The sequence below is a fragment of the Nicotiana tomentosiformis genome, chromosome 4 (assembly GCF_000390325.3).
Source record: "Nicotiana tomentosiformis chromosome 4, ASM39032v3, whole genome shotgun sequence".
Lineage (NCBI taxonomy): Eukaryota > Viridiplantae > Streptophyta > Magnoliopsida > Solanales > Solanaceae > Nicotiana > Nicotiana tomentosiformis.
In genome coordinates this window covers 84,422,345-84,433,838 of record NC_090815.1, presented here as the reverse complement: position 1 = coordinate 84,433,838, position 11,494 = coordinate 84,422,345, and positions in this window count along the sequence as shown.

Sequence of the window (11,494 nt, the reverse complement as noted above, 5' to 3'; positions counted from 1 at the left end):
TTATGCAATCACTTAATCTTCCTGAGTCTGAACTCATATCACCACATGAAAATCTACTTCACTCATCAACTAAAAAACATGAAAGGATCCTTTAACATACACATAACTCGAGACTATACGTCAAATCAAGATGGAAATCAAGCACCAAATTTACATCTCAATCAAACTTTTTTCGTCACATTCGAATGATCTGAACACTTTCCACAGTCACATCACACTCGCCACATAGCATCCAATCACAAATCCCACTAATAGGTACACCACCAGACATATAAGTCCCAAAAGCACGTGCTCACACAATCGAAATCTCCGTGCTCAAGCTACAGTCAAAACCCAACCTCAAGTCCTCCAGACTGGCCCATCATCAGCACGCCAAAATCATATTTCGCACCTCAACCATGGAATCACAAGCCGTCGATGCACAATTGATATTGAGTGATCACATGTGCATACGAATGCGTGGAAGGAATTCAAAGAGTTACGCTTCAAGCTGAATCAGTGCCACACGATAAGGAAAGAAAGATGGGAAGTATATCCTAAATGTCCTGTAGCCTCTCGAAGATAGGTATGGACGTCATCATACCGATCTGCAAGACTCTATTAGACACTTGCTCATGACTTGTAGAACCTATGAAACTAGAGCTCATGACCCAAAATCTGCTAGTCACGATGGCACCTAACCCAACCCGCTAGGTAAGCCAACGAATAACTGTCCAATTTCAATAATAGTGATAAGACAATCAAACAAAGGAATTTTCTGAATCTTAATCCTTTCCCAAAGGACTGGTAGTACAAATCATGAGCTTGTAAGAATAGAATTTACAAAGATGATATGAAGTAAATGCATCTTTTGTTTGAAAAGTACATAAACAGAGTTTTTATAAATCTAATGCTACCATGAACAAGAGGCAGCTACAATAGGAACGCGGATACATCTTCAAATCCGGCAACCATCGAGCACATCACCAATAACAGCCAACATCTTCACGCAATGTGCAGAAGTGTAGTATCAGTATAACCGACCCCATGTACTGAGTAAGTAACAAACCTAACCTTAGGTTGAAAGCAGTGATGAGCTAGAACATAGGTCAGGTCCAACACCAATAACCAATAGCAGTTCATAACAACGTAGAGCATACAAATAAGAAAGTAACTCAGCGATAAAAATGCTCAAATTTTTCACAGTTTTCCTAAAATAGTTCCACTTTTCAAGAATATCAGTGAAAACTTAAATCCTTTATCGAAATCATCGTAAAATATGAGATAATTTGAAAACCGTAATTTTTTCCAAAAATCCTTTCCACAATAAATTAGATGTTTCGTTTTCTTTCCAGATAGCAAGTGTGAAATACCTCTCTATGCCCATATATCAATGTGTGTAAAAATTCATGAATGACGTGATACCGTACAACATGAGGAAAAATGCATCTATATGCATGTATGTCATGTGTGCATGCCAATGCCATGTATCTCAGAGATAAATCGTGTACTCACACTCTCAGAGTACTCAATCTCATTGTCTTACACTTTCCACTCATCATGCTCAACCACTCGGTACTGTATATGGCCTATACGGCCCAGGGAAATCCATTCCAGAACATATACAACACTGACTATAAGTCACCAGTACCGAGGAAAAAAGGCAATCAAACCCTGTGGAGAAATCCATCTCCAAGTATCAAGTACTTCGGACAAATCCATATCCAGGGAAATCCATCCCTCAATAATATCATCCGCGCTCACTGGGGGTGTGTACAGACTCTGGAGGGGCTCCTACAACCCAAGCGCTATCATAATCATCAATATAACCGATGCGGCGTGCAACCGATCCCATAATTGTCACTCATAAACAGGCTCTCAGCCTCTCCTAGTCATCACTCTCTCCAGTCTCACTCACAGGCTCACAATCTCATAAACTAGCCCGAAAACAATGATATGATGTATCAATACACAACAACTAAGATTGAGATATGATATGAATGCATGAATATGACTGAGTACGAAATATCAATGAAATAAGTGAGATGACAGTAAGAAGCGACCGCTATGGGTCTTAACAATATCAGCATAAGTCCTAAACAGGAAAGCTAGCATGATTCACAGTTCAGTTACTTAATCATGTGGTGAAAACACAGATATCAATAAAATAGGGCCACTAAACAGTGCCATGAAAATAAAGGAGTCACAATTCACCGGGTGCACGCCCACACGCCCGTCACCTAGCATGTGCGTCACCTCATCATCAATCACATAGCACATAACTCGGGGTTTCATACCCTCATCACTAAGTATAGAAGAGTTACTTACCTCAAACAAGCCAATTCCAATACCGAGCAAGCCAAGCGATGCTCCAAAAATGCCATCCCGCATGTTCCAACCTCCGAACGGCTCGAAACTAACCAAAAATAACTCAAATACATCAAACAATGCTAAAAGAACCAATCCCAATCGAAAAAGATCGAATCTTTAATCAAAAGCCAAAAATCGGCCATAAAGCCCAACCAGGGCCCGCGCCTCGGAACCCGACAAAAGTTAAAAATCCGATAACCCATTCAATTACGAGTCCAACCATACTAGTTTCACTCAAATCCGACTCCGAATCGATGTCCAAATCCGAGCTCCCCAACTTAAATATGACCAAATGAATAAACCTTCGATAATAAGTACTTTTGCCCAGTTATTCTGCCTCGTTTTGCATGCCAAACGATCCCAAAACTTTTTTTGATGCCTCCAATGGATTACTTGTGAAATGTCAGTCAAGATAGGCTTTTGAATCACTCCATTTGACCTTATAATGAAGGAGATATGTTGGTTTCAATATTTGGAAATAGTGCAGATTTTTAAATACGAAGTAAGTGGCAAGTTCGTAATTAATCTGAAAAATCTGGCAACCCAATTCTTAGTAAAATGACTATAAACTCCTCATACGATGTCCAAATTCGATGATTCTTTTTGCTACGGATCCGTAATTACGATACGGATCTAATGCTTCAACCAAAATAGAAATCGAAGCTCATTTGTTCAATGTGGTACCATTTATGCTTGAAGAAACGACGTCGAAACATAAGAAAAACGAGCGCAACACAACCCAATTCTATCCAAAACTCACCCGAGCCCCTCGGGACCCCGTGCGAACATACCAACAAGTCTCATAACATAACACAGACTTACGCGAGGCCTCAAATCACGTATAACAACATCGAAACGATGAAACACACCTCAAATCAAACTTAATGAACTTTCGAACTTTCGACTTCCAAAAACTCACGGCGAAACATATCAAATCAACTCAGAATGAATTCAAATTTTGTACACAGGTCCTAATATATCATACGGAGCTACTCGTGCCCCCAAACTATCAAACGAAGTGCAAATGCTCAAAACGACCGTTCGGCTCGTTATAATATAATATAGAAGTGAAGTAAAACATGAGGCAAGACATTCACATAGTCCAACAAGGCACAAAGAATCGTATAATCTACCCCGAGTATGGATAAACCTGGCACATGCATAAACGTTCGTCACCTAGCATATGCATCATTCCCGCATGTAACAAATAATATCAATTAGTAGGACAAATTCCCCCAACAAAGCTAGGTAAGATACTTACCTCAAAGAAGTTAAATCAATATACTCTAAGAAGCCTTTCCCGCATGAAACAACCTCCAGACGGCTCGAATCTAGCCAAAATAACGTAATATCATAAATAAAAGCCATAGAAAATGATTCTGAATAATAAAGTTTTGATTTTTAGCTAAAATCAAAAACTCAACCAAAAAAGTCAATGTAACGACCAGAACCATCGTTTTGTGTATTTGCGCCTTGTTTCCCCTTTTTATGCTTCACACATGTATAATTTTGGCTTTATGACTTATGGGGTTGATTCGTTTCATTTCGATAAGATTTCGAGTTGATTTGGATCCTTTGGTTCTTGGCTTAGAAGCCTAGGTTGATTATGTTGACTAAACTTTGACTTTTGTAAAAATGACCCCGGAATAATATTTTGATGGCTTCGATAGGTTCGTACAGTGATTTTGGACTCAAGCTTATGCTCGCAATCGAATTCAGAGGTTAGTAGGTTGATTTGTGTTGCTTTGCCAAAAATTGATAATTTGAGGTTTAGAAGTTTGACCGTAGGTTGACTTATGGCTATCGGGTTCGGAATTTGGTTTTGGGACTTGTCTGTTATTCTTTTTAGAACTTGTTTGCAAAATTTAGTGTCAGTTGGAGTTGATTTGGTAGTATTCAGACTCTTGGTTGCAATTTTAGATGTTCTTGAACTTTGCTTTAAAATTCATGCATTTTTGTGTCTGATTCGTAGTTCTAGATGTTATTTTTGTGTTTTGATCACGCGAGCGAGTTTGTAGGATATTTTTAAACTTTTTTGGATATTTCTAGACTTTTGTGGATATTTAGTTTGGAGCCCCGAGGGCTCGGATGAGTTTCAGACGTGATTCAGAATGGTTTAGACTGAAAACAGAATTGCTGGTGTGCTGGTGCTCTGATGTCGCAATTGCGAGCACCAACATTACAATTGCGAATATAGCAGGGGGTATCAGGTGTGTTGATTGCGATTCTTGGTTCGCAATTGCTAAGTGTGAGTCTGGGCAGGACATTTCGCATTTTGGATGCATTTGTCGCATTTGCGTGTGAACAGGGTTCGCATTTGCGAATCCACTGTTGCATTTGCAAAGTTCCCCTTAAGTATGTCAGTACCGCAATTGCGAGATATTCTTCGCAATTGCGAACCCAGTGTCGCAATTGTGACATCTGCAGCTGAACAAAAGTTAGAAAAATCGGAATTTTATCTCATTTCTCTCATTTTAGAACCCTAGACTCGGTAGGAGGCGATTTGGAGAGGAGATTTTCATCTACAAATATTGGGTAAGTGATTCTAAATAATTTGCAACTATATTTCATGGTCATTTCTTAGATTTAACATTAAATTTATGAGAATCAAAGAGGAAAATTGGGAAATTTTCTCAATTTTTTTTTTAAAATGAAAAATTGAGTTTTGAGAGTCGATTTGGACTCGGATTTAAAAACAAAACACATATATGAATTTGTAGGGTTATGGGTAGTCGGAATCTACCCTTGGACTCGGGTTTTGACCGGGTGAGCCTAGAGTTGACTTTTGTTGACTTTTTGGGAAAAGTGTAAATATCATAGCTTTATTTATTATAATTTATTTCTCTTGCATTGTTTGATGATGATAAGTTATTTTTTGTTAGATTTGAACCATGTGGAGGCGAATTTTAGGAGAAAAGCTATTTTCGAGGGTTGAGTTGGCCTAGTTGAGGAAAATATCTTGCCTAATTTTATGTGGATAAAAATATCCCTTAAGATTTGGGTTGATTGTGCTATTTGTGTTATGTGAAAGCCGTGTACGCAAGGTGACAAGCGGGTACCCAGGCTATATGTGGTATTTGACCGGTATAGGTTATTTAGACTCTTTCCATACCTTTAATTGAATTATTATAATATGTCACATCTTTCATTGTTAATCTACTATTACATTTGTTAATCTACTCCTACATGCTTTATTTGACGTTGTAGCACTTGTTCTACCTCTTACTTGCTATATTTGCTCTTATATGTTTTAGTTGAAGTTGTTATTTTTCCTATTGCCTTGTTACCTCTTATTTGTTAAATTACTCTTACTTGAGGTTGTTATTTTGTGGAATATCTTCTTGTTGAGTTATTGGTGTTGAAGTTGTAAAAATCGGTATCACATTGATGTGAAGTTGTTAGTACACATTGTGATTGAGTCATGGGCTATTTGTTGTGGAAAAATTAGTATTGTTGATCGTTTGGCAAGTTGTGGCATATGGGCACTTGTGGTGCGAGTTATGATTATGTTGTTGATACACATACGGTGGTATAAGGCTAGGGATTGATACGCATGCAGTGAGATAAGGTGGGCTTGATACACGTGTTGCTAGTAGAGGAACTACTTGAAGCCACGCGGTGAGATAAGGCGGGCTAAAACGTATGTAGCTATTTCGGAAAAAATAATTTTCAAAACTAAATGTAAGGCTTACATGGTGGTATAAGAAAAAGTTATGATTGAAATTATGAAATTTAGAAATGCGGCAGTACCTCAGTTGTGATTTCTTGTTGTGTGCTCTATGTCAAAAAGGGTTGTTGTTTGAATAGTTTTTGTTGTTCTTCATTGCCTTACTTGAAACTACCCGTATTTGTTTCCTTGTTGTTTCATCATATGTTTACTCTTTGTTGCCTTTATCGCTTAAACTTCCGTTGTTAGCCTGCATTATTGAACTGCTTACTTGTCATTTATTTCCTCGCATTCCATATTTAGACTGTGCTATACTCTATTAGTTCTCTTTTATCCTAATAGGTGTTTTGACCTAGCTCGTCGCTACTCTATCGAGGTTAGGCGTGATACTTACTAGGTACCGTTGTGGTATACCCATACTGTACTTCTGCAAATTTTTGTACAGATCTAGGTACGCCTGCCTGTGCTGAACACTAGTGATTGATTGATTAGTTGCTTTTCCAGAGACTTCAAAGTATACCTGCTCGACGTCCACATGCCTCGGAGTCACCTTCCGTAATCTTCTCATTACTGTTATTTCCTTTATCAGACAGTATTGTAGTAGAGGTTTTAGAATATTCTGTAGAGCTTATGACTCAGTTCCACCGATTTTGGGAATTATGTTGTTGATGTTCTATACCGATACGAGTCCAACCATACCAATTTCGACCTCAAATCGGCTTTCAAATTATCAATTTATGTTTTAAAAAAGTTTTTACTAAAATTTCAATTTCTTCAATTTGATTCATCAAACAATCGCTAAATTTAAGGTTGGAATCATGAAATTAATCAAATTGTTCTACCTTATACTAAGCAGGAGATAGTTGGATTTATGAGAAGTATTATTTAAAATTGTGTTGATCTATGTGAAGAATGGAAAAATCAAAATATATGCATTCACTATCAGAACAACAACTAACCACTCCAAAAGATAAATACATTATGATGTGCAGATTAAATAGGCTTCTTTGAGTGACTAGTAATACCATTCCGATTGAAAAATGCATTATACACTTGTCGACAAGCAATGAATTAAATGTTCTATGAACTCAGGTCGTTATATGTCTAAGACTCTAGGTTGATTTTATAGTGGTCAAGTTGAACGGATTTGATGAGCACTTAGTTCGATCAATTCTTAAGAGTATGATGCTTCATAGTCTGAAAATAAACCTAGCTAAGTCAAAATTTCTGCTGGTCATTTTTTGGGAATCCTTGTGCACGAGAAAGGAAAATGAAACTTTCTAAGGAGGTCTATAAATAACTTAATTGGAGGAGGTGATTAACAATTGCTAATATATACACGCGGTGAAAAGCTACATATTTATCAATTATTAGCATCGTTGTCTCTAAAATATTTTGAAATTCAAATGTGATAATTCCTCTTAGTTTTTGAGGCACATGTCTTGCCAAATCTCATAACATTATGATGGACGAAAAACTCAAAAGCTAAGAGTAAATATTCTTTAAAAAAAATAGTGAAAATCATATAGGTCAATCATGTACTTTCGTGTACCGAGATTATAGTTTTTGTATTGATGAGTATTTTCTTTTGATTTTTCAATATTCATTATCGGCTTTGGGGCTCGACTTTATGGATATTTTGGTTTATATTATTACTAAATTTTCAAAATGGTTTCTATTGTTTCAGATATTTCTTGGATACGCCCTTTTTATGCGTGTGTGTTGTTTTAGTTGGCGGATTTAGAATTTTAAACTAATAAGCATGCGATTCTATGTGACAATTCGATAGATCATCTTGAGTATTAGCCCTTATTTTCATATTCCGAGACCTCTGTTAGCTTCATTTGATGTTTCTTAATTTGCGCATAGTCCGCGTCACTTTTCGAAAAGCTTTTATGTGAAAATTTAAAGAAAATATAATTTTTGGCTTTAAAAATAACTTGAGTTGACCACAGTCAATATTTTTGTGAAAGTGACCTAGGATCGGTGTTTTGATGATTTCGGTAGGTCTATATCGTGATTTTAGACTTAGGCGTATGCCCGTAATTGAAATTGGAGGTCCCTAGATTGATTTGGCTCAATTTGCCGAAAACTAGTATTTTGAAAGTTTGGAAATTTCCTAAGTTTAACCGTAAGTTGACTTCATGGCTATCGGGTTCAGATTTTATTTTTGAAACTTGTCTGCAAAATTTAGTACAATTCGGAATTGGTTTGGCGTGATTCAGACGCTTAGATGTGATTCTAGTTGTTCTTGAGTTTACTTTGAAAATTCATTCCTTTTGCTGTTCGATTTGTAGAATTAGATATTATTTTGATGATTTGATTGCGAGAGCGAGTTCGTATGATGTTATTACACTTGTATGCATGTTTGGTTTGGAGCCCGAGGGGCTTGGATGAGTTTCAGACGCATTTCGGAAGAGTTTTGGATAAATTGAACTAGCTGGTGCACTGCTGTTTCTAGTGCCGAACTGCAGATCTCACAATTGCAAGGTCTGGCTCGCTAATGTGAGCCTCGCTTTTACGATCACCTCATCGCATTTGCGAGCATGGGATGGGGACTGGTATTCTCGCATTGGCGAGGAAAGAGTCGCATTTGCGAGGAAAGAGTCGCATTTGCGATGTATCTTATGTCCACATTTGCGACTCTGTCATCGCAATTGCGATACTATGTAGAGTTTGGGTATCTTTACATTTGCAAAGAATTTGGTAGCTTTTTGGGAAGGAGGGCAGTTCGCATTTGCGAACAATTTGTCGTAATTGCGGCATCTAGGATTTTGATGCATAGTTCGCTTTTGTGACCTGTGCTTCGCAGTTGCGATGGTCGCAATTGCGAACAAGACATCGCAATTGCGACATCTGTAGCTGGGTAAAAGAGGAAAAAAATGGGACTTAGCTCATTTTATACCATTTCTCAACCCTTAACACTCTAAAGGCGATTTTTCAAGAGGATTTTCTCCCCAAAATTATTGGTAAGCAACTCTAATATATTTCCTTTCAATTATCCATCACTTTTCATGAGATTTCAACATCAAATTTAGGATTTTCATGGTAGAAATTAGGAATTTGGGTAGAAATTGGGAATTTTGTAAAATTGAGATTTAGACCTTAAATTAAGGTCGGATTTCAAAACAAATCACATAACCGAGTTCGGGGTGAATGGGTAATCGGATTTTGGTCCGAACCTCGGATTTCGACCAAGCGGACCCGGGGTTGACTTTTGTTGACTTTTTTCAAAAATGATCGAAATTGAACCTCTTTAATTAATGGGTAATTTCTAAAGCTTTATTTGAATCATTTGATAGATAATTTAATAGATTTGGTTGGTTTGGAGGCTTGTTCGAAAGGCCAGGCCGTGGTTAGTTGATTGCTTTGATTCGCGGTGTGAGGTAAGTGTTGGGTCTAACCTTGACTTGAGGGAATTAGGGATTCTTGAACTGAGGTAAGTGTTGGGTCTAACCTTGACTTGAGGGAATTAGGGATTCTTGAACTATGTGTTATGCGAATTATGTGGGAAAATAGCGTATATGCGAGGTGATGAGTGCATATACGCCGTCATGATGTTTGTTTCCATGTTTTAGTTTATTTCATGATATATCTTGCTTCATGTCTTAATTGTTACCAGCCTTATTTGACTTCTATGCCATAATTGTTACTTGTCATTTAACTATTCCTTGTCTTAATTTGTCCATTCCTCCTATGACTTTATGTTTATTTGCTACTTGCCCCTACTTGCTTTACTTGCATATCTTAATTGTCATATGCTTTACTTGTCCTATTGTTTTGTAATATTTTGTTGCATTCTATAATATGGTTTCACTTGCGTAAATTGTTTAATCGTTAGATACCGATGAATTGGTAAAGCTGGAACTTTGAATTGTTAGAGATCCTTTGATTATTGTATGGTTCTTTGTTGCCTTGTACATTTACCCTCTTGATGTAGAAATTCTTGTAAATTTGGTTGTTGAAATGTTTATGTTGATGTTTGAAATTGTTTGGGGAGCGGGTTGCACGTCGCAACGGAAATTGAAAGGTAATGAATTGAAATGGTGGAATAAGGACGGATTATGATATTGACAGATAATGATATGGTGGGACAGGATTGCATGCCGTAATGGAGTGTATATGTGGTACTTGTTTGTGATTGTTGGTTTTTTCTCGGTATTGTGATATGAGACTTGTTATTTTGGGCTCTCTTATAGTTGAATTTTGAGTTTGTTTTCATGAGTTAACTGCTTTACTTCCATTTTCTGTTTCTGTTATTATTATTATTATTATTATTATTATTATTATTATTATTATTATTATTATTATTATTATTATTATTATTATTATTATTATTATTATTATTATTATTATTATTATTATTATTATTATTATTATTATTATTATTATTATTATTATTATTATTATTATTATTATTATTATTATTATTATTATTATTATTATTATTATTATTATTATTATTATTATTATTATTATTATTATTATTATTATTATTATTATTATTATTATTATTATTATTATTATTATTATTATTATTATATATTATTATTATTATTATTATTATTATTATTATTATTATTATTATTATTATTATTATTATTATTATTATTATTATTATTATTATTATTATTATTATTATTATTATTATTATTATTATTATTATTATTATTATTATTATTATTATTATTATTATTATTATTATTATTATTATTATTATTATTATTATTATTATTATTATTATTATTATTATTATTATTATTATTATTATTATTATTATTATTATTATTATTATTATCTTAACCAAATTATTATTATTATTATTGCGTACATGTCATTATAAGTGTTCCGTCTTAGCCTCGTCACTATTTCGTCGAGGTTAGGCTCGACACTTATAGAGTATATGTGGTCAGTTGTACTCATATTATACTCTATACTTCTTATGCAGATTCCGAATTTGGTCCCAACCGTGCTTAGTGAGATTGCCCGGATCCAACTACCAGTGGAGACTTGGGGTATAACTCCGCAGCCCTGAAGTCCCACTCTATGTCATAATTGTTGTTTATTTTGATTCAAATAATTGTGTTTATTCTGACTATTATCTGTAGTACTCTAGACGCTCATGTTAAGGGTGTCAAGTGGGCCGGTCCAGGGCCTAAACGGGCTAAGTGGGCCGGTCCAAACGGTCCCGGTCCTAGGCCGATCCCAAATTAAACGGGCCAAACGGTCCCGAGCTAAGTGGTCTTTTTGTAGGGACCGGTTCGGGACCGGAACCGTTTTGTCCCGGGCTAAACGGTCCCGGCCCGCGAGGCTAAATGGACTAAGTGGGCCCAATGGATTTTAAAAAAAAAAATTAAATAGAAATTAGAGACAAAAGGATGTTAAAAATAATATTTAAGGCAATGTCTTATAAATTTTATTATAGAATTGTGACCTAAATTTTTTAATATTTTTCAATTCAAATTTAAAGTCTAAAGA